The sequence below is a fragment of the Camelus ferus genome, chromosome 11 (genome assembly GCF_009834535.1).
Source record: "Camelus ferus isolate YT-003-E chromosome 11, BCGSAC_Cfer_1.0, whole genome shotgun sequence".
NCBI lineage: Eukaryota > Metazoa > Chordata > Mammalia > Artiodactyla > Camelidae > Camelus > Camelus ferus.
The window spans coordinates 56,873,727-56,898,639 of record NC_045706.1 but is presented as its reverse complement, the minus strand read 5'-3'; the positions used below and the strand labels follow the sequence as shown (position 1 = coordinate 56,898,639).

The 24,913-nt window shown below is 37.5% G+C and overlaps 1 protein-coding gene and 1 long non-coding RNA gene across 12 annotated transcripts in view; both read right to left on the bottom strand.

Annotated features, from left to right (window-relative positions):
* NRG3 (neuregulin 3) overlaps nucleotides 1–24,913 on the bottom strand; it is a 937,576-nt gene that overhangs the window by 164,697 nt on the left and 747,966 nt on the right. The window lies entirely within an intron of this gene.
* LOC116667220 lies at nucleotides 1,281–12,634 on the bottom strand. Its single transcript, XR_004324035.1, has 3 exons — nucleotides 12,623–12,634; nucleotides 5,450–5,452; nucleotides 1,281–1,568 (listed from the first exon to the last, which is right to left on the bottom strand). It is a non-coding gene; the product is annotated as an uncharacterized LOC116667220 (long non-coding RNA).

Sequence of the window (24,913 nt, the reverse complement as noted above, 5' to 3'; positions counted from 1 at the left end):
TCAATGGATGTGTCTGCATTCATCCAACACAGGTACCTTTCCTGCAGGGTAGAATGACTTAGAGGAAGTGAAAGGGTCTGCTTCTTCACAGAGCTCTCTTTGAATCCCAGATTCCCCACCTAAGAGTCACGTGGCCTCAGACAAGTTCTTTAATGCTCTCTAAGTTATGATTTCCTCCACCTTTGTCTTCCCTCAGAGGCTTGTTGTGAGAATTCAGCACAATCACTAAAGCCTGGTGGATAACATTGCTTCATGGATGGTCCTTCTCTTCCACATTAACCCTGGCGTTTCATATAGTCAGGATTTGAAAGGTACACGTTTCCACCTTGAAATCAACGTATCTGAGCAAACATCATAAATTGACAAGGACAGGCAGGGCTCTGAGCAGTTACCATCATCTCTAGTTTTTTAGTTTTAGCCCATAAAATCTGAGTTTACCAATTTGATCACCTTGAATGGCACATTTGTTTGCACTGCAGTCAGAGCATGCAGAGCAGCCTCAGGCTGATTTATAAAGTATGAGCTGCATATGTTCAAACTCTTCTGTGCATCCATTTTCTGCTGCTGCACACCCTGACCCCGGCATGACTTTCAGACATTTACATTTATCTGAGATGCTACTTACTTGTGGCAGCACATGGGAGCTTCCCCTCTCTCAGTCTCGACTGATCTCTATTCTCTCCCCTTTCCTAAGGCCTAATTAAATATTCTTTAAATATATCTGATATTAATGAGGTGTTAAAATAAAGGGAATTTGATTTTAAAAATTCCTGATAAGTACAAGTAACTGCGAGTGGATTTTACCGTTCTTTTACCCAGATCATCGTTATTTTTAACAGTCTGATAGCAAATTAAATCTAAATCTAATGGTGGAATTTTCCTAATTTGGGGTAAGAGATGCTTTCCTCATAGTCCTAAAATAAAAACTGGGTCAGTGCAGCTTACATATAAGAGATTTTGGTAATTTAAAGGAACTGAGAGAAAGCAGAGCACGGGATAGCGATGAATCATGTTGAGTGTTAAACTGAATGTGTCTATTGGAACAGATAATCTGAATTTGCCATCACATCCCATGGACGTTATGTGGAGAAAACAAATGCCACAGGAACGTGTGAGCATATCCATCCTCCAGAATATTTCTTTCCCTGGAAATTCTGTGCACTCCTCAAACAGTGTCTTAAAAGATAAGCCATGTTTGTCCCAGGTAAACAGCAATATATCTGTCATATTTGACTGGGCTGCCATTCAGGAGACCGGCAAAAGGCAGCTGAAAAATTACAGTTTTCCATTTGCACAATGTCTAAAATTACGAACTCTGTGGACACCAGGGACACAATGATTGACCCTCACTCCTGTAATGCCACAACTTGAGGCCAGTAATTCATTGTCCAGGGCTTGGCAATCTGTTAATGGCCTTCATTCCACCTGGAATGTGTCAGCTCATTTTTTGAAGACAAAAAGACAAAAAAAAACCCCCACAGTTCTCTAACAGTATCTTGCCAAAGCGTAAGGAACCTGAAAGAGTCACCACTTCAACTGCACGTTTTCACATATACTTCAATCTTATGCTCTTAATTCCCAGTGTGTACTGATCCCAACACCACAGATCTATTTCTCTAAATTCCTGAAATCAAACATGGTGGCTGGACTACATTGAATGCTCTAAAATACACACTCTGGACAGTTGCCACATCTTCTCTAATCAAGCACACTAGTTTCTCCCTAATAGGAATATGCCAGCACACAGCATTCCAGGACTTGGTTTCCTGAAATATTCTTGTTATATTGATTTTAATTCACGATTTCTCCCTGTGAACAAAATGGCTATTTGCCCTAATATCTTTGCCTTTCCCTGGCTCAAATCTTCCCCAGTTTCCCCAAATCTCTTCCCCTGTAAGCACTAGTCACAAGATCTCTCATAGACACTGCCCCCCATTCCCCTGTGTCCCAGCTGCCCACACCACATCAAGACACTGGGCTCTGTGCTCCTTGTCACTCTTAACTCAAATAAGAACTCAATCTGGCAGACCCCTAATCACACTTACAAACCTCTTTGATTGGCATTTCAGTCCTTTTGATCACTTTAGATTATACTCTTAAGTTTTGATATGTCTTACTTGATGCTTTGTGGTCTCATTGTTAATCTCTTATAATTTCAAAATATTTTGACTCGGACAATAAGACTTTCAGCAATGTTTATGCTACTTGAATCATTTTTATCATCATCAACAGCAAGAGTGCTAATGTTTATTGAGCACTTACTAAATCCAAGGGAATGACCTCAACATGGGACATCCTGTCTCCTTCTCCACAAACTAGGGCACAGTGACTTACCCAATATTGGAATTTGGTAATTGTTAAATGAATTAATGATACTCATTATTGGAATGCTTAACAATGAAGCCAAGTCAATGTTAGTGATCAAGTAGGCTTCCATTTTCTGCCAATAGATAAAAATAAGTTGATAACAATTTACCTAGGGTTTGTTCACTTCTTAAAACCAAAAGTCACAAGGGAATCTCAGAAAAATTCTAACCACATGTAAGATGTTTTTCCCCCAGGAAAGTAAATACAAAGAAACCCAGAAGAGCACCAGAAAAACCTTACTAGTGTTAACTTGGTTCTCAAATAACTGTTGCATACAGTTTTCTAGTTGTCAATAATGGGCTATAACACAGATATTCAGTGCAACGGCAGGGGACAGAGAATCATATCCAAGGACAAGAGATCTAGACATCAGGACAGGATGCCAAAGGGGAAGCCAAGAGAATGAAAGGCAAGAAGCTCTAGGAAGACATTGAGGTCAAAGGTCAAATATGAACCAATATCAGAAATCCATTTCAGACCTCTTCTCTGCTATGCATGGGGCCACGAAATCTGAGCATGTATCACAGCAGGGCCTCGCATCCCTGTCCTTGGGCATCAGTGTCTGCATGGAGCTAGGACCACGGCAAGAGATAAGGTCAAAGGCACTCCTAGAAACCACATTTCTAGTTGAACTATGGCCAGGAAATAAGAATACTGGTATTGCAGGGAGTGATCTTGAAGCAGCCAGCCAAAACAGCCCTCTTAGCTGGGAGTCCTGCGTGGAGACACTGCCTGCTACAGTATCCCATCTGGCCTCTGGGAGTAGCAGAAACCCCAAAGGCAACCAGTCCGCCACAAGCCTGGGGCAGGAATTCCCCTTTAGTACTGTCAGGCAGGGCTCCCCAGCCTTTGCTTGAATGTCTCAAAATACTATCTCCCACGTGGCACTCCAGCTTTTAGAAAGATTTCCTTTGCATTAGGCCCCAAATCTCTTTACCTCTCTTACTTTCTAGACCTCAGAGCTCTTTTAAAACAATATATCCTCAAGGACTAGGCCCCTGCCCCTTTCATTAGATCTTTGATGCTGATTAACCCTGGCATTAGCACTTGCCTACTCCCTGGCATTCAGCAAGTTCTCAATGAATGATTGGCGGACTGCCCAACTAAATGTTACCTGGGTGATCAGTGTCTCTGTTATTTAATTTCACTATCAGAATGATGACTGGCCTCAAATTACCCCCAGCCCTTTGGGTCTCCGTCACTTGCATGGCCTCTGTGTTACCTCCTACTCTCTGTGTTCTGACTGGTCCCAGCCCAGCCAAGCCCTTCTCTATATCCTCAGGGGCACTGGGTTAAAATGTAGGAATGGGAAATGTAATTACGAGGGAAGTTGGGTACCAGATTATAAAAGACAGTTAAATTCCAGTTACAAACTTGACCAACCTGTGTAAACCAATGATTCTACAATGCCACTTGCCGATGAGACAGAACGAAGTCAGAGAAGGCAAGTGAGTTACTGCAAGAGCCCACTTCTGAGAGGTGGAGGGAGCTGAGCAGTGGTGGTGGAGAGGGGAAGGAGGCAACAGACTTGAGAAAAACTTTGGAAGCAAAAATGAGCAGACAAGGAACATTTGATTAAATGTCAGAGTGAGAAAGAGAGCAGTGACAGATGCTTTTGGAGCTTTGAATCTGAGAGAGTGAGAGGAAAGAAATACCATTTTTCAAGGTATAGAATTTTAGATGAGGTACAGGTTTAAGCACTGCATAGGTAACTTCAGACATGGTCCACCTGAGATGCCAGTGAGGCCCCCAAAAGGCAGCTGGCTAGTCATGGGGCGATCAGGCAGGAAAAGACTGGCATATTTGGAATGCAGGCACATTCACGTTGATTTAAACTTTAGACGTTGCTGCAGCCACTGAGTAGAGTGAATTGAAAGGACTGGGCAAGAGAGAGCCAGGAAAAAATGTCCCTCTTCTGTGACAGCGATGAAGAAAAGTCCCTGAATCAGAGCAGAAAGAAGCTGCTGGAGGACAACAGGGAGGGCTGGCATCTACTGGAGGGCAGAGGAGCAGGGTTCCAGATCAACAGTGTTAGATGCAATAGAACAAAAACAAAAACAAAAACAAAAAACAAACAAACAAAAAAACCCCAAAAAACCAGAACAGAAAAAAAGACTGATAAAAATGTTCATTTTCTTTTGTAATTTGTTTTCCTGTTTTGATCTTAATTTTCCTAATCGCCTCAATTCAGAGTTTCCCTAACCGTAGCACGTGCTGTTCTTTCATAGCCTCTTTAATTTATTTAAACTATTTAAAAAGTACATGTATTAGGTTTAATTTTCTATTATGCGGGGAGCATCTTCCTGGCATCCTTTCACTGCCTGAACCATTCTGCTTGTATTGTCTTTTCCCAATAATAACTCACGATAATTCTGTACTGAAACTGACCATGATTAATTCTCCTCCTCTTCTTCTGGTTCCCCCTCCCTTTTTTCTCCTCTCTCCTCTCTTCCTTCTTTGGAGTTTCTCTGTACTTTGAGGAAGACTGATGGGTCAGGACAGTTTCCCTACATTATGGCTCTAGAGCTCCCTCTCCTGTCATTTTTGCAAAGTAATGACAACAAAAAAATGACCTCCCACTTACTGATAAGGCAGCATTTTCTTTTTCCCTGTTTTTTTTTTTAAAACCACTTTCCCCTTCGCTTCTATTGTGGCTATTTTGATAAATTTGGGCTTTCTTCCAGCAGGTTATCATCACTGTGGGTCTTTGCCCTGGAGGGAAGCTACGTTTGATTAGCTTCAAGAATCCAGGGGCCCAGACTGCCTGCCACAGCCCTTTCAGACTTGCCTGCAGGACACGTGGTCTCATCCACAAAACGCTTAGGTTGCTGCTCCACGGTGGACCCAGCAGACTTCAGTGGGAGCTGTTTGGCAACCTGGGGGTACTGCTGGGCTTCGAAGATCTTATTTTAATATTAAGTTCATGAAGATTTATGCAGTGTATGCCACGATTTGTGTTTGTTTTAATAATAAAATAATGTTTTCAATGTCTTAATATTGAGTAAAATCTGTACTTCAGGAGAAAGGGCCATATATCACGACCTCCTATGAGCCTGAAAGTACATATATAACCCCCTTGGACCAGCTCTTACGTCTGTCACGTAAGTTTCATACAGTTGTGGGGATACAGGCCAGACTGCAGCGGGCAGTATCATGCATCCTGCTTTTAAGAATACACATTGCTAAACACAAATCCTTTGGTAAAGAAAAGGAAAGAGATGATACTTCAAAGAGAAACAGAATTGAGGGAAAAAAGGAATTTTTTTTAATGTCGGAAACCTTAATATATGTATTTGAAACACGAGAAAGATTTGAGAGAAGTGAGATTAAAAAAAGCAAATGTTGATTAAAGAATATAATCCAAAAGAATAAAATCCAAGATCATTAAGAAAGGCTTTTTATAAAAGGACTGGAACACACACACACACACACACACACACACACACACAAAGAATACCTCCTCTTTTGTGATACCAAATTATCACCAAACTTTGCTTGAAAATCTCCAGTAATGGAGAGTCAGTTATTCCAGATAGGACTCACTTACAGAGAGATCCTTGTTTTATTAATTGGAGGACTTTTTATTTCCTGCATTTTTGAACGTGAGTTTTAATTCCTCTTTCTCAGTGCCAGTCATAGAGAAGACATTAATTTCTGTCTGCACGATGGTTTGCCTGCAAAAATGCGAGCTTTTGGTGGGGGAAAAGGTAGAGGTTAGTTTCCTTTTGTCCAGCACCAATGACGCATCTGGGTAAGAGGCCAGTATTCCACAGGTGGGATATATGCACTAGAGGAAGAAAGTATACAGGATGTAAAAGTTGATGGAAGGAGTGAGTGATAAGGCAGACTGGTGCTAGCTGAGCTGAGCTCTGCTGACCCACTGTAGTAAGACAGGATATTATTCTGCCAATGTGTGTCTCTGAGCCCAAGATCTGTTTCGTGACAGCTGGAAGCCTGAGCGTGAGGGCAACACGGTTGGTTCTACCCAAGAGCCAACTGGTCTGCAGCCAAGTCCTGCTCTTAGGAATAAGGCAGCAGGGCAGTGCCGACAATTACTATTCTTTCTTCTGTTTACTAAGCACTGTATTCAGGCACAAAAGGCTTAGCCCTTAGGGAGTAAGCAGAGTAAACAAATGAGCAACTAGGCTTCTATTAAACCAAAAATTGCACGGCTCCGCGGAATAAGCACCCATTTACACTTACTAAGGAGAAAACATTTCAAAACAAGCTATACATTTCGGTTACATGGAAATTCTACTTGATTGATTAACACCAAGACTTTGGAAAATATTGAGATTCCATGTCGTACCCGTCTCGATGACGTGAGTTTTGCATTCTGAAAATAACACTAATCCTAAGAGATGGCTGGTGGGGAGGAGTGGAGATTTAATCATGGGTTTATGGAGTTCGATTTTTTTTCCCACCAAAAAAAAAAAAAATGATGGATAACATTCTGAAGAAGATGACACTGAATTTTTTATTTGAGGTATCTTCCTGTACTACAAACATACATAGAGCAGTGAGACACAAAAGTGAAAAACAGAAAACTGGAAAGACAGCTGAGCTAAAATCAAGAAACCAACTACATGAAGTAGAAATACAGAGTGATGTTTAAAGCCGAAGTTGTACTCAAGGCAGAGAGTGGTAGCTGAGAGTTAAGCTATTACAGGTAAAAAAAGGTACATAGAGAGAATGTGGTATATACTGTATTCTACCGTAACGTCAAACACTCATTAACCCTCTGAGGGGAAGAATCTGCTTTATTGTGCTGTTGATGTTGGGCTTGGCCTTGTGATTGGCTCAAGCCAATGAAATATGAGCAGAAGTGATGTAACTCCTTGTGGAAGATTTAGGAATCAGTGAGTGGTTTCTGCATGCCTTCTTGATTACGAAAGAGAAAAACCCCATCTTCCTGGGTCTCAGAATGATGACACTGAATCATAGCCAAGCACTCACAGCAGACACTAAGAATGAGTGAGACATCAAACTTCGCTGTTGTTTTTCATGCCGTGGAGGTAATGGGGTCACTGGTCATTGCAGTATAACCAACCTTGTTCTGACTAATACCTGGATCTGAGAAGGCTTAATGTTTAAACCTACCTTATTGGGACTAACATCTGGACCTCAGAAGGATGATGATGGGGCAGAAAAGGGTTGTCCCTAAACACTTTCCAGAATTCTAGTTCCTGGATAGCTGCAGGCTTAGGAAGATGGCAGCCAGAGACTCACACTGGAACAAGATGCCTCGCGAGCGGCTCTCTCATATCCCTAATACTACCTCAGCACAGACGTGTCCAATCACACCGCAGTAACTTTTTATGGACCGTGGACCAGGAAATCTTAGGCAGGAAAAAGTGAGCATAAACAGAAAAAATGTGAGAATGAAACAAAACAATATTCTACTGAAAATTGAGCCAGCAAATCCAAATCCCAAAATTCATGTTGAAATCTAATGCTAAAATTACAATATCACATCCAACACAGAAGACAAATTGACTCCAGCAGATGGAATGACAAAATCTCCAAGAGCTATGTTTCAGGAAAAAAAGTTTGTTTGTTTTTTTGCAAAGTTCATTTTTCAAAAAATCAAGGGATTATGAAACAAAAACAAAGAGAAAGGAAAACTTTGATTTTACAGGTAGAATTTAAAAAGAATTAATTAAACATACAGAAAAAATTTTAAATTATTATATATACATATATATAATAAAAAAAACTAGTCATACTGTAAGAGAGGTAAGAGAATTGGAAGTCAGTGTTAAAATTTCACTTAGAATGCAATAGTGAGACCAAGGCCTCAAATATTTTAAATCATTACGTAGATGAAGAACAGATTAAAGACTCCAAATTGCAGCAAAATAAATTCTAGAATTTTGAAATAAAAGGAAAGATAGAGAAGCAATACTTGAAGGAATAACAGGCGAGCAATTTTCAGAATTAAGAAAGATACAAATCAAATGTACAATGCCCTTTGAGTATCTAACAGGACAATGAGAGAGACATTCACACTAAGATGTGTTTTACTAAAACTCCGCGAAGCTTTAAAGTCTATTGGAGAGAATTATTCCCAGAATGGTGGCATAAGGAACTCCGAAAATCCAGTCCTCCATAAAATCTATGAAAACAGTGGTGAAAATTCTACAAATAATTTTTTCAGAACTCTGGAAATTAACCAAAGGCTTGTAACAATCCAAGGAGTATTTATTTAATAAAAAAGTCTGCATCTTGGTAAGAATGGTAAGCTTTGTATCATTTTAACTAGCTCTATTTTCATCACTCTCTCCTTATTTCTGTGGGAGCCTTAAAGACGAACAATCTAGCAACTACGGAAGCTGTGAAAAACAGAAGCCTACCAGCCACTAGAAGGAGTGCAAAGGGTTCGGAGAGTCCTAAAGTGGAGAATTATTTCACTTGTCCCGTACATAAGCTTTATCTTTATTTGATCTGACTCGGAGCCTGCTTAGTGTGGAAAGCCCTAATCCTAGGGAGTTTGTCAAATCAATCGCCAGAAATTGTTTGACCTTGATTGCTGTTCCTGAGGCAGCAACACAAGGTGGGGTAAAGAGGCTGGTCTGAAAAATTGAAAAAGAAAATGTGGGGAATCAGATGTACATAGTGGGGTTGGACAATCTCTAGCATATTCCTGGGGATTTAGGATGCTGGGTACATGTGTAGGGCTGAGAACAAGAGACGATCTAAGAAGGCCCTACTCTCTCATCTCTGGGTGATACTGAGTCCTTGCAAAGCAAGAAATGAAGGCAATTACAGGGTTGTAAACTGCTGAAGCACTGAAGGCTTGCCCCCAACACACATACATACAGGAGTTTGGCAAAGGAAGGAAGACATTAGTTCAAGATTTTTTTTTAATTCTGTAAAAATTAGCTATTAAGTTAATGGAGAAGGGATTTCAGTGGTTGCACATGATAAATAATTCAGAGTTTAAAGAATTATTCCAGGTAAGTCACCAAATAAACAAAAAATAGCAATAAGCAGCAGTAACTAAAATACTTTTGCAGGTGGAGGTGAATCTGATTTCTAGAGTTGCTACCTTATGTTATTTAAAATGTGCAGTTTTCAACAAATATTTATAAGATACATGAAAAAGCAAGAAAATATGGCCCATTAAAATAAAAAAGCCAAATGTCAACAAAAATCTCCCTGAGGGAGCTCAGATACTGGACTTAAAAAATTGTCAGTCAGGTATCGTACAGATGTTCAAAGAACTACAGGAAGCTATAACTAAAGAAATAAGGAACAATGTCTCACAAAATAGAGACTGTCAGTAACGATGCAGACATTATAAAAAAGGTTGAAATAGAAAATATGCCATTGAAAGGTGCAACAACTGAAAGGATTTTCAGTAGGAAGAAGATTTCAGCAGGCAGAATTAAAAAAATAAAACAGGGAACTTGAAGCTAAATCAATTGAGACTATCTAGTTTGAGGAATAGAACACCTCATACCATAACTCACTAACATGTGCATAATGAACATCCCAAAAGAAAAAACAAAGCAAAAAATAAGTTTGAAGAAATAACAACGGAAAAAAATCCCCCAATTCATTGAAAAACATTAATTTACACATTGAATAAACTTAATGAATTCCAAGGAGGATAAACTCAAAGAGACTGTATTCTGGATACATTATTATCAAACTGTCAAAAGATAAAGACAAAGAAAGATTCTCGAAAACATCAAGAAAAAAATGAGTCATCACATCCAAGATATCCTCAGTAAGACTATAAGCAGACACCTCATCTGAAACCATCAAGGACAGGATGCAGCAAGATGATATATTCAAAATATTGAAGGAAAAAAAGATAGTCAGCCAAGAAGTCTGTATTTTGCAGAAGTGTTCTTCAAAACCAAGGAAGAAATTAAGACATTTCTACATGAAAGAAAGAGAAAGAGGCAGTGAGAGAATTTGTCACAAGCAGAGCTGCCCTACAAGAAATGCTAGAAAAAAGTACTTAAGGTTGAAATCAAAGAACATTAGATAGTATCTCAATCTACATGAAGAAATAAAGAGCAACAAGAAAGATAAATACATAGATAGATAATTGTTAAATATAGTATAGATTTTTGTTACTCTTTTATTCTAATTTAAAAGACAAATAAAGTAATAAATATATACTTTATTGATGAGATTATGATGCATCAAGAAGTAGCTTGTATGATAATCACACAAAGGGGGAGGAGAAAATGGAGCTCCATATGAGCAAAATTTTGGTATACTATTGAAATTAAGTTGTTATTATTACAAACTAGACTGTTTTAATTTAAGAAGTTTATTGTAACATGCAGACTAAGAAAATAAACATTTTAAACATAGTTAAGAGAAAACGGAATTAAAACGATACCCTAAACATATTTATTTAAAATAAAAGAAGGCTGTGATGGAAGACTAGAAAACACAAAAAAGACAATACATGAAAATAAATAATAGGCAGAATTAATTCTGCGTTTTCAGTAATTACATTAAATGTATACGAGTTAAACGTTTTGATTAAAAGACAGATATTAGTAGAATGGATTTTTAAAAAATGATGCAAGTCTATGTCTTCTATAAGAAACACACTTCAGATTAAAAGAATCAAACATATTAAAAGTAAAAAGGGTAGAAAAACTACTATGAAAACATTAACTAAAATAGAGTTTGAGTGGTTATACTAATATCAGACAAAATCAGCCTTCAATAATGTGAAAAAAGATACACAGAATTAGAGAAAATATTTGCAAATCATATAATTAATAAGGGATTTGTACACAGAATAGATAAATAACTCTTACAATCCAACAATAAAAAAGCAAACAACTCAAATTAACAAATGGGCAGAGGATTTGAATAGACATTTCCCTGTATAATATATATGAATGGCCATGAAACAAAAAGATGCTCAAAATCATTACACATGAAAATGCACATCAAAACCACAATAAGGTACCACTCTTTGTACTAAAAATAAAATAAAATTAAAAAGATGATAAAAAGTGTTGGCGAAGATGTGGAGAAATTTGAGCCTCATGTATTGCTGGTGGAAACGTAAAATATTGGGGCTGCTTTAGAAAATTCTTTGCAGGTATTCAAAATATTAAACATGGAGTTACCATATCATCCAGAAATTCTACTAGTATATACACAAAAGAAGTAAAAAATATGCACACATAAAAACTTGTACATGAATGGTCATGGCAGCATTATTTCATAAAAGCCTAAATTTGAAAACAACCCAAATATTTATTGATTGATGACATAAATAAACAATATTTGTTACATCCATACAATGGGATATCACTTTGTAATAAGAAGAATGACACATGGGTGAATCTTAAAAACATCATGCTAAATTCAGGAAGCTAGTATATTGTATGAGTTCATGTATATAATATGTCCAGAATAGGCAAGTCCATAGAAACAGAAAGTTGTCAGGGGAAGAGAAAAGGATATTGGGAGCGACTTCTAATAGACAAGGGATTTCATATTTTTGGGTGATGGAAATATTCTAAAATGAGATAGTGGCGATGGGTTTCACGACTCTGTGTATATACTAAAAACAAGTGAATTGGACAGACTGAACTTACATACCATGTGTCCATCATGGTATGTAAATTTTATCTCATTAAGGCTGTTATAAAAACATCATAGAGAAAATATAATTTTCTAAAAAAGGGATAAAAATCAGAATGATAGTGGAGTATTTCTTAGTCACACTAAATTCTTGAACATAGTGGAACATATTTTTAAAGCGCTAATTGAAAATAACTGTCATCCTAGAACTGCACACAAAACTATCCATCTAGAATAACATAGAAACATTTTAAAGATTTTCGAAGACCGTAGGTTTACCAATCTTGAACTTTCACCAAAAAGTGCCTTTCAGTAAGAGAAGAAAAAATGAACCTATGATACTAGGATTTCACCAAGGATGGGTGGGTACAAAACTGACTTTAAAAAATCCTATATACCCAAAAGAGTCTACTGGAAATGAATGCCATTCACAATAGCAACAATGTCACTCTGAAGCAGTAGGAATTAAATGAAAAGATACACAAGGTTGTTGTAGAGAAAACATAGAAAATAGACACAAATAGAGATTTATAATAAAAAAAAAAGAACCTAATGATGTAATAGATTCATGAGTGAGCAGACTCAGTTTTGTGAAGATAAAAATGTCCCTTAAACTTATTAATAATTCCAATGAAAATTCCAATAAGTTTTTTCACAAAACTTGACAAATTTATCAAAAAAAAAGTACATTGGAAGAGCAAAGGTCAACATAAATAATGCTGGTGGAGAAACCTGATATTAAGATACATGATAAATCTCTAAGCATGATCACAATAGAAGTAAAATAAAATATAGCCAAAAAACAGAATAGATAGCTCACAAGTGGACACCCCTATATAGAACAGTGATTTACAAAAAAGGTAGCAATAAGTAAAGCTTGAAAAAAGAATGACACCCTTGACTGTTAATCACCTAAAAAATCCACATGAGAATAATAACCATGGGAAAAAAGCATCATCATTTTCTTGATAAAGGAAATAGGAGAATATAATAAGGAGCAGAAGCTTCACATACAGCCACCATTTTTGATTCTTTTAAATAATCCTTCGGAAATAAATATGGTAAAATATTAACATGTGATCAACTTAGGTGGTGGGTGCACATGCATGCTTCCAGTGAGTAAAATGAGGCTCCTAAAGTCACTGGTTCAAACTAGGACCTTAATACAGATTATCTTTTCCTTTCTCTTTTCAAATGACAGAAACCTTATTCCCTTTTGGTAAGACAGTGTCATGGATGCTCCAGGAATTTCTAAGCTTTACATAGTTCTACCTGCTGACAGTGGTAACATAAGATCAACCAGAAACTTCGTCTAGTGATGACTTCAGTTTCTCTTACTCTCAAACAAGGAAGCAACAACAATGCTAGCGTCTCTCATTTTAACCAAAATGAAAACAGCAACAAATAGACAAACAAAACACATAAAATACAATCACTCTTGTTTGAGCGCCTTTCTAAACTCCTTTCAGAGGAAATAGTCTTAAAATTCTTAAAAGGAGGTTTCCACCGTCCTTCTCTAGATGTACGATTTAATCCCTAGCTGCATGGCATTAAGAACAAGGCCACTTTCCTTCAGTCTAGCTTTGTCATGCCTGGAGTGACCTTTGACAAGAAAACAGCGACACACCTAGTGGTTCTCCCCAGTACTGTAGCCTGTAAAATTGGGGCTCAGAATTCAAAGCAACCAGTGATGTGGAACGGTCTTGCCATTTGTATTTGAGTGTGGACATTCAGATATATTGATACTCATTCTTCATTTCTACACACAGAAAAGAGAGTAGTAACAAACAGGGTCGGGCCGTACCGTGTGGACTCCAGGGAGCTGCAAAATGCCAATTTCTTAGGACTGCAGGAGCAGCCTCAGCTCGGATTTGAGGCACAAATGGATAACGTCCATGGGGACAGAGGAACCTGTTCAGGCTCGTTTTAGGAGAAAAAAACCAAACCAAAATGAAACAGGTAGCATATCTATTATATTTGCCTGTCTCCCTGAAGTAACTTTCTACTGCCTGAAATGCCCTTCTTACATCCTAGGAAATTCCTACTCCTTTTTCCAAGATACAGCTCCTACATAGACCACTTCCTGTTTGCCCTGACAGTATAATTACTCTATTCTTTATGCATTCTAGCATGGGATACTCACCTAGAGTCCTTGCAAATGGACTGCTCAAGAAGCACTTGGTTAGGTAATAAGGAGACAGTTGTGAAGGGCAATTTTCCCCTTACAAGTAGTGAGGGACACACTGCAGTAGGGCATAGCACATGCTGTGATGAAAGAAACAAAGGAGGGTGCAGAATTAATACGGCATCACACAGTTTTGAGGGTGAGGGATAGTTGCAGACTGAGTCCTAGAATGAAAACAGAAGAGTAAGAAGTAAATACAGTTCCAGGTTTGCAGGTATTAACTAATATATATATGTATATATAATAGATAAACAACAAGTTCATTCTGTATAGCACAGTAACTTATAGTAACTTATGGCAAAAAAGAATATGAAAATGAATATGTATGTTCATGTATGACTGAAGCATTAGGCTGTACACCAGAAGTTGACACAACATTGTAAACTGACTATACTTCAAAATATATATATATATACATATTTTAAAAAAAGAAGGAAATATACAAAAAAAAAGTGTGCACGTGTGTGTGTGTGTTTAGAACAGATGGCTGGAGGAACCGGGTGTTTCAAGCAAAGGAAGCAGAATGACCATAGTTTCAAAGATGGGGAAAGTATGGCATATCTAAAAATTCAAAAGCAATTCTGAACGGCTGGCTTGAGTTCAAGAAGATAGACCAGGAGGGCTGAAGCTAGCAAAGCAGGCAGGGTGAAGGTAAGGGCAGTACTGGAAAACCTCTGTAATGACATTTGCAGGGTTTCTTTTTTTTTTTTTTCTTTTTCTTTTCTTTTCTTTTCTTTTTTTGGTAAGGCTGGGGGTCCTAATGCATCCATTCCTCTTTTCTTTAAATAACAGAAGCCTTACTTTTCTTTCCTTAAAGTCTATGTGTCTCAGGAAAGATCAACTCTAACACACTCTACAAAGAAGGGGTCTCTGACTTGGCCACAATCTCAGGGTTAATGTTTGGACAAAGTCATCTAATCAGAATGAAATCCAGGGCTTTTAGACTTTTATCTTGGTGTTTATGGGGATCGGGGAGGATATAAGCATCCTGTCCATGCCTTTGGGCATGAACCTGAATGTGCCCAAGAAAAACTGGCAACCACCTTACAAACACCATGAGAGAGCCAATCAGAAGCAAATTCAAGCAACTGGTTCTGGCCATGTGGTTGGAGCTTAGAATGGAGCCTTGCCCAATGACTCTGAACTTCGTAGCTATAAAAGCCAAAATACCAGCTTTACTGATTATTGTTCGACTTTTGTTTTATGTTGCATGCTGTACAGAGTCCTAATTGATAAAGACCAAATAGGGGCACTGATTTCATCCAAAAGGAATGGGAATTAACTAAGGAATTTTAAGTGGAGTGTAACAAGAAAGTTGCTTTAGAAGGATAGCCAGGACTTCTGGTGTGGATAAGATGGCATAGACTTATAATTTGTTATTCCTCTCCTCTAAGTACAACTATAAACCCTGAAAATAACACAATGGGCTACCACAGGAGGACTCAGAAAGGTGGAAAGAGGAAAGTAGACTGTCTACGGACAACAGGACTAGAGGACGAATACTGTGCCCCAGCATCTTCCAGTTCGCTCCCCGTTCCCCATGACAGCAAACGATCCAGACCTGGCATCCCCTGTTTCCCAAACCAGAGGAGAAAACAGCTCAGGCAGAGCCCTTCTTTCCCTGGTTGAACCTGAGTCCTGCAAAAAAGAGGCCAAGGGACGTACTCTCTGTCCCTGCGGGTTGGGGTCCCTCCCCTATCTCTTCCTTCCAGGGACAACGGGCAGCCCAGGCAGCCCTGAAGCTCAGTTCAGGCAGGGATGAAGCAAGAGCCCATAGACAGAGGCCAGGCAAAAAGCTCTCCCAAAGCCTAGAGAAGAAGGAGGTCTAGTCTGGGGAAGCAATGACTGTCTCACAGATGGCACCAGCAGGACCAGCAGAAGACCTGGTGGCATCAGACAAACTTAGCAGATGAAAATAGCATCTCAAAGGCTCTGAAAATTAAGTTGTCATTAGAACTGTAGCTCAAATAAGTGGGTCAGTGTCTGCAGGCTGCAAGTCATAAGGGTGACTACTAAAATAGAAAATTGATTAAGAATTCAGAGTCTTTCAACATAATAGCCAAAATATCCAAGTTAATTATAAGTAAAAAGCACTTCTCATATTAAGAAGCAAGGAAATCACACAGTTTGAATGAAAAAAAAAAAAAAAAAGACATTGAGATGACACAGATGTAGAGTCATTTGACAAGGATTTTAAGTAGCCATCATAAAAATTGCTTCAATAAGCCACTACAGAATCAATTCAAAATCAGATAATCTCATTAACAAATACAAATACAAAGATAATCAAATTAAAATGATGGAACTGAAAAATGCAATAACCAAAATTTTTAAAAAGTCCCTGGAGAAGCTTGATAGCATAATGAACACAATGTAAGAATGTATCCGTTAATTGGAAGACAAAACAATATCCTTTTCTATGGCATAGAGGTTGTCAGCAAGACTAGATGGGTTGGTCAGGGTATTGTAGTAACACTCTAGCGAGACAGGATGGTGGTCTGAAATGAGGTGGTGGCCATGCAGAAAGAATTAGATTTTTGAGGTGGTTTGGATGGAGTATAAATAAAACTTCGTGATTTACTTGGACACAGGTGTAAGAAAAAGAGAGAAATTGAAGGGAATCCCAAACTGGCTGAGGCAACAGAGTGAAGGCTGGCGTAAGAGACAGGGAAAACAGAATAGGTTTGGGAGGAAAAAAAAAATCATGAGTGTGGTTTTGGATATTTTTCATTTTAGGTGCTACTGAGCTGGATAGTACGCTATGTCGGCCACTTATAACATAGTCATTAATGATCTCTCAATTGAATCAGGGCAACCTAGCTGAGCACCTGGCATTTAGAAGGTATTAGTAAGTTCTGTGAACGATGGAATGAATAAAGGAATACATTAATGTTCCTCTAAGCTCTAAGAACATTTTCCCCCCAGCACAGATGGGCTTAGGCAGACAAGTTCCCACAATTGCCACGTTTCTAAAGATTAGCTAGTGTGCTGGGGTATTAAGAGTCCGCTGGCAAATGAGGCTGACCAGTTAATGGCGATGTCTTTGCATATCCCAAAACTCAAGCCCAGCCATTATAACATCTATCATTTAAATCCAGACACTACAGGCCATAGAATAAGATGTTGGCCTTATTTTTGACTTCTTTCGATTTTTTAACACGACAAAGAATACTTCATACACATGACCAAATTAACTCATTGGAGAAATTACATCAACTACATATCATATTTTATGTCATATTATTTCTGTTTTCTCCAAGATTAACAACTTGTTTGAGAAGAAGAATACTGAAACTTTGAGAAAAGTGTACCAGATTCTGGAGTGTTAATCCATCTGGTACCCCTTCCTCCATCCTAATTCACTTCAGTTAGATGTACCGAGACTCCTGCATGATCTTCCATTGCTATCCAGGAGCCAGGGATAAATCTTTGGATCATCAATTCAAGACAGTTTTCTGTACAAATCAGCAGGTTTTTGGTCCTTCTGCTAGATCGAGCTATCAGGGAGTCCATGCTGTCTCACCTAATACCTTTAGGAGACAGCCACCTAGGTCTTTTGCCCCTCATCCCTCCCACTGGGGAGACCCAGACGCCATTTCCCTAGAGGTCTTGAGTATTCTGTTCCTTCACTACAGCATCCAAAGGCGAGTTCTAATTTCCATTCCAGCTAGCCGCAGGAAGGACCAAGCGTTTCCTGTTAGCCCTTATCTCAAGACTGGTATTGATCTCAGCCTATATTCCCACTGTTTCTACTGTGCCCTTCAGCATTTAGCCTACTGGTGTCCATCCTGACAATGCTTGTCTGGAATACGTTCTAATTGCCAAAACACATCCCTCGTGTTTGTTTCTTTCCACCTCTGGTCTGAGGGCTTTTCAATCTTCCCTTGGCACCTTCTGCCTTAAGAATGTCCCTCTGCTCATCTGGCAAAGGACCCTAAGCCACCTCCTAAAAGAGACATATTGTAACACAAACCAGGGGTTCCCTTTGTATTGATCATTTTAAAAGATCATCATCATACTAGGCCCTTACAGAAAATGTGTCCTAGGAACAGAGCCTAGAAGAAAAAATGTGATTTTGTCCACATTAGGGTTTTGCAAAGAGGGGTCACCCCTAGGAATAGATTTTGTAAACTATGCTCAGATTCTTGATACACCCACCCATTTTTCTAAAGTACTTGAGCAGAAAGGAAGAAATGAAAGTTCTGAAAGGCTTCTCTAAATCATTATAATCATTAAAATTTAAAACTTTCACATTTAAAATTTAATGTAGTTAAAATACCATGCATATTCATGCTACCATTTGATTTTCCTATTAAAAAAGAATGTAAATAAAACAAATGAGTATAACAGAATGACTCATTTTCATTCTATTCATTAAAGAACCAAAGAACATGGCTGCTTTATATAGATTTATACCCTATTCTAGGTGCAGAATATTTCAATTTTTTAAAATCTTAATGTTGCTAAATGACAATCTCAAGATTAAAGCTTCACAGAAATGAAGGCTGGGTCTGCATCAGGTTATAAATTAGCTATTTTATAATATCTAGCAAAGATTCATCAAAGGAATCTTACAGTTCTCCAGTACTGCATTGTTTACATGTGTATGAGTGCATTTACGAAAAACATTACATTTAGTTCTATTCATATAATTTAGAGAGCATTACATCAAGCCACACTTTTAAATGAGGAGAAAAGAGAGACAAGTTTTTTGACTTAATACTTAATAGTAATTTTCACACTTTGACTTCACGGAGCTGGGTCTTAAAATTCAGTCTTCTAATTCGAGTCTACTGCTCTGTACCTCACTGTGACTAGTAAGTGTTTGTCAAAATCAAAAATCCAACTACAATGTATCCTAAATAAGTATCACTGTGGTAAGAACTATTTTACCCTTAAATTGTACTTAAGGGAAAAAGTTCCAAATATCTTTCCATATTGCAATAATTTTTGTAGTTTTCCCAAATTCAGAAAATTAGATGAAGTGACTTTAAAATCGACAGTGGCTATGGTTTGAATATTTGTGTTCTTCCGCAAATTCATATTTTGAAATCTTAATTCCTAAGGCGATGGTATTAGGAAGTGGACCCTTTGGGAGGTTTTAAATCATGAAGGTGGAGTCCTCAAGAGTGGGAATTGTTTTATAAAAGAGCCCTTCCAGTTTGCCAGGACAAAATAAGAAGTCTGCAACCAGGAAGAGGGCCCTCATTTAACCATGCTGGGGCCCTCATTTAACCATGCTGACACCCTCATCTCAAACTTCTAGTCTCCAGAACTGTGAGAAATAAATTTCTGTTGTTTACAAGCTACCCAATCTGCAGTGTTTTGTTACAGCAGCTCAAAGTGCCTAAGGAAACAATCACAATTCAGTCTCGAATTCATAAGAATGTACATTTGAAATTTAAGCCAAATGATTAAGCTTTTTCAAGTATCCTTTTTCTCAAGTTATCAGTCAAGACTGGTGGGAAGTATCGAAGCCGCAATTTAGAATATATCAGAGAGCTCAGTTTCTACACCAGTGTTTGCAGTATTCCAGGGTGAGAGCAGAAAGAAAGCACATGCAAACTATGAGAATCATCTCAAAAAAAAAAAAAAAAAAAGAAAAGCCCACCAACTCGACCATGTTTGTTAATGATAATCTTATCTCACAAGCTATCTATTTCCATTTTCTCTCTGTGTTAAAATACTCAGAATAATCTAGACACAATTTGGAACATTTCATCTTTAGTCCTCAAAACCTGACAAAGATGATGATAAAAGATCCCTGTCCTCTTTGATGGCTGGAATTGTCAATTTTACTAGTGGTTGCTTCTTTCAGCATAGGATCTTAAATACATATAAAGGCAACAGCGATACACATGTTTTATTTTGTTCCATGGTCAAACTGCTTGAGAGTTAAGTTTAAATTTGGGCATGAACTTGAACTTCAGCAGTATAGGTACTCAACAGCAAATGCGATTTCTGATCATACAACATGGATTTTCTGTCCAAAGCTTTTGTCTTTGCTTCACATGCTTTAAGAATCTGGAAGAGCTCTTTTAATCAGATGAAAGAGATACAATAAAATCCCACTTAAAACAAAGTGGAATATTTTATAGCATTAAAATAGTCAATGGCATTCATTGTTATTGACGACAGAATCGTTTTTAGTGAACGTGTTGTCTGCATAAATTCAGAGACTGATGCTAGGCACTATGGGTGAAAGTAAAGAATATTTGACCTGGATGCTCAAGGAGATGGGAAGATCTCCAATTACTTGGTGTTAGGTGAATTATTTAAGATGGAGTTATAAATCTCTAGGATAATTTCTTCTTAGAGATGAGGGATTGACCATGTGCATACATTTTCTTTTCCTCTTGGGATCTAATGAAAATACAAGCATAAGAACCAACAACAAACGAGAGACTGGTAAAGAACTGTCAAGGCATAAGAAATTTCTATGAATTCTGGAAGGCAGCAAGTCCATGGAAGAGCAGTAACTCTTGCCCTGGGATGCAGGAAACGTCAGTGTAGGACGCAATTGAGAAGTGACTCAGTGTTTCCAGTAAAACTACAGAGAGACTTGGGACTGAAAAAGTGCCCAGCACACAGGGAGTGTGAGGAGGACCTGTGAATAAACACATGATGATGGAGAGAAAAGGGGAAACACCATGTATGCAATTGGGAACATTCTCTTACCTGGTCCCCTACCTCTGACTCAGATGAGTCAGCAGCTAGGCCTCTGGCCCTTAGACAGGTGACTGGAAGGCAATTCTGTAGAGAAATTGTGACTCCAATGATGTTCTGACATTTAAGGGACCCCAGAATGACACCAGCTCAAGCCAAACATCCTAAAATGGAGAGCCCAGGTCAACCAGCAGTACACAGTTACACAGAGCCCCAAATGAGCTTCTCATGCCTTGCTTTCAAGTGTAAACAGAGAATCACACAGAGAGAGATGACTCACAGAATCACAGAGGGGATTCATAGGAAATAAGGAAATATCAAATTACCTGTAAAGAGATAAAAAAAAATTATCTTTGTTCATTTAATGTGGTAAGATTCTTGGGGAAAGGAAAAAACCGGTGGACCCAAAAGAGCTCTTGGAGATGAAAATGGTGCTTAAAATAAAAAAGAATTAAGAGTAGGAAGGTAAAGAAATCTCTCAATAAATAAGGAAAATTGAGAAATACCTGGGAAAAGATGAAAGAAAACAATGAGATCTAGAAAATCAACCCTCAGGAAATCTAATCGCCAACAAAGAAAATTTTAGGAATGAGTGAACAGAAAACAAAAAACTGGGGAGATGGAAATTACCCAGAAAATAATAACATGTTTCCCAGAGTAGATAGATCTAAACCTCTAAATTAAGAGGGCCCATCAAAAGAACTTAGAAAAATAACTCAGTAGCATGAGCACAGAATAAGGACATATTCAGACACACTAGTGATTCTCAAGAAATGTACACTCTTTCTTTAGTCGAAGAAGGGAAAACAAAATTTTAAACAGGAAGACCAAAAAAAAAACAAAAAACAAAAAAAAACACCACCCAGAAAGCAACATCTGCAACTTAGGATGATGACAATAACCGTAAGTTCCAGGAAAATAGCTGGGTGGCAGACTGAGAGGGGAACTGGGCAGCAGGGTGCTGGAGGCAGAGGGCTCCAGGGGAAAAGTGAAAATGATTGGTCACTAGGGAAGCTGGGGATGTGGGGATTAAGAGAGCTGTTAGCTACTCCAGAAAACCCCAAAGGTCTACAGAAAGTAAATACTCTACTTGGCTTTGAAGGAGACAATATATTAGCACAATAAGATTATTCTTCTCCATCAAGTAGCAGCCTTTAACATACACCCAGGAATCAGGTAAGGAAGGTAAGCTTATGGCTACAGGACATTTTAGTGTTAAAATACATGGCAGAAATGGGAAGACAGAAGAGCAGAGGAGGAGAGATTTCCCACTCCAAGGCATATATCAAGAAGGAACCTTAATTCAAAAAGGTACATGCAGCACCCCAATGTTCACTGCAGCACTATTTACAATAGACAAGATGTGGAAACAGCCTAAATGTCCATCGACAGATGACTGGATAAAGAAGTTGTGGTATATTTGTACAATGGAATAGTACTCAGCCATAAAAAATAATAAAATAATGTCATTTGCAGCAACATTGATGGAACTGGAGAGAGAAGTAAGCCAGAAAGAGAAAGAAAAATACCTTATGTTATCACTTATGTGTGGAATCTAAAAAACAAACAAACTTATTTAAAAACAGAACCAGACTCACAGACATAGAAAACAAACTTATGGTTACCAAGGGGGAAAAGGGGTAGGAAGGGATAAAATGGGGGTTCAAGATTTGCAGATACTAACTATTACATATAAAATAAACAACAAGTTTATACTGTATAGCACAGGGAACTATGTTCAATACCTTGTAGTAACTAATGGTGAAAAAGAATGTGAAAAAGAATATATGTATGTTCATGTATGACTGAAGCATTATGCTATACACCAGAAATTGACACAACATTGTAAACTGACTGTATACTTCAATAAACATATATATATAACAAGAATAAAAAAGATATTCAACTTGAGTTTAGAGTTTGTATTAAGCTTATAGTAGAATGAAAACAAAATGTTAGTCTGAATTACTTCAAAAAAAATAAACTGTAGGAAACTGGCTGTAACTTGTGAATAACCTAGAAATTATTATTCATAAGTGGATAATAAACAGACACATTTTTTAAAAAAAGGATAAGGCTGCTACTATCCTCATTTAATAAAGTGAGGAGTCAAACATGGTCTGAATGATCAACATTTATTAATATTAATATGTACTTATATGTACCCATATATTTTTCCTTTTTCTGAGCTTTATTTAGGTAAAGTTGAAGACTAAATGTTTTAAGTGTACAACTTGCTATTTTGATATACTGTGAAATAATCACCATAATCAAGCTAATTAGCATATCCATCACTTCACATGGTTACCAATTTTTGTGGTTGTATGTGTGATGAAAACACTTAAGATGATTAAGTTCTGGAGATCTAATGTATAGCAAGGTGACTATGGTTCATACCATATTTTATACTTGAGATCTGCTAAGAGGGTCATATTAAATATTCTCACATGTTTTTCTTTAATTCATGAAGGTTATCGGTGAATTACTTGATACAGAAGACTTATTCTCAGAATAAGAAGGAATCGTTTCCTAAGAGCTGTACCACAAGAGAACTATGTCCCCTCCCTCAACTCCACTGCCAAGATCACGTTACTGGTCTGGGATAAGGGAAAGAACGTTGCACCAGAACATTTAGACCTGTATTTAAATCAGCTACTACCCTTCCAACCAACCTCAAGCAAATTATAAAAATCCATCCTCATCCTTTTAAACTAAACTACTTCTAAAGTTATGTTCCATTCCATATAAGCAAATCTGGAAGAAAGTGTATAATGTGTTGTTTCTCTAAATCTTTAACTAGTTGTCGTCATTTTGCTAATGTTTAGCCTGACCTTTTCAAACTTCAGTATTTGCATTAAAAGTCAGCATCACAATAAAAAATGAGAAGGTCCACCAAAGAGTAAAAGGAAAACCTGGCAACAAAAATTTTTTTTCCTGCTGTGAAAAGTGGTTGTTGCCTGTTGTTTACTTTTGTATATTCACAAGGCAAAAAAATTTTTAAAGCAAATTCTGGTTCATTGCCTATCAAGAAAATATCAACAAATGTATCAAAATAACTACTTTCAGCAATACTCTAGAGCCTTCATCACATTTTGCATTCAGAAGTAATTTCACTGGAACCATGGGCTCATATATCAAAAGAGCATTTAAAAGGAGATTTTTGTTCAAAGAAATAGGCACATCAAAGCAATTGAATAGGAAGTAATCATGTCTAACTTCTACAAAGCAATATTATCCTTTCCAAAATGAAAACCTTGAACACACAAAATCTGAGTTGAAATCAAATCTGATATTAAATTTCATTACTTAGAGAAGACTTGCTATGTTGAGTAAGAGCTGACATTTCAAAATAATTCACAAAATCATGTTCAGATAGATGATATTTATTCATCTTGCAAACTAAAATTCAGTCTCCAAACCTGGCTCCACGTTACAAGAAAGTAAACTTCTGTATGTGTATCATGTTGTTAGCATTCCACCTCAAGATGTGTACTAAGCTCCTTCAGTATAATTTTCCTCCAAAGGGAAGTCGGCATTAAGGAACGAAGAATAAAATCAATTAATTAATTGATAGTCTGGCATGGCTTTTTTTGTTAACTTTACTGTATTTTCCTTTCTAAAGTGCTATCATTGGTATTTGTTATTTCTCCCAGTAAAGAGTGATCATTTACAGAATGGTGGTTCATTTCAGAGTAATTAGTATCCTTTAGTTTGTTATCTTCCTCATTCAAGGTTGAACAACTTGTCTTATTTCATTTTCCATGTATTTCTTTATAATCTTTTCCATTATAATTCCAACATTTGCATCATACTGAAATATGAATCCTTTAAACCCAGATTATACTTTTAAATTATTTAGGTCACTTATATATTAATTTTTTGTTTTATCATATGTAAAGCTTTAATCCCTTCAGATTTATTTTGTGAATATGGTGAGAAAAATGATCTAATTTTATTGTTTTGTTCGCACATGGATAGACAGCCCAATATTAAATCATGCATTCTTTTCTCACTAACTTACAGTATCATTTTTATCTTCTAGTTTTCATATAGGTTTTGTTCTGGAAGAAGGGAAGAGAGTAATGATTCGTTTTCAAATTTATTAACTATTTCCTGACTTTTCTTATG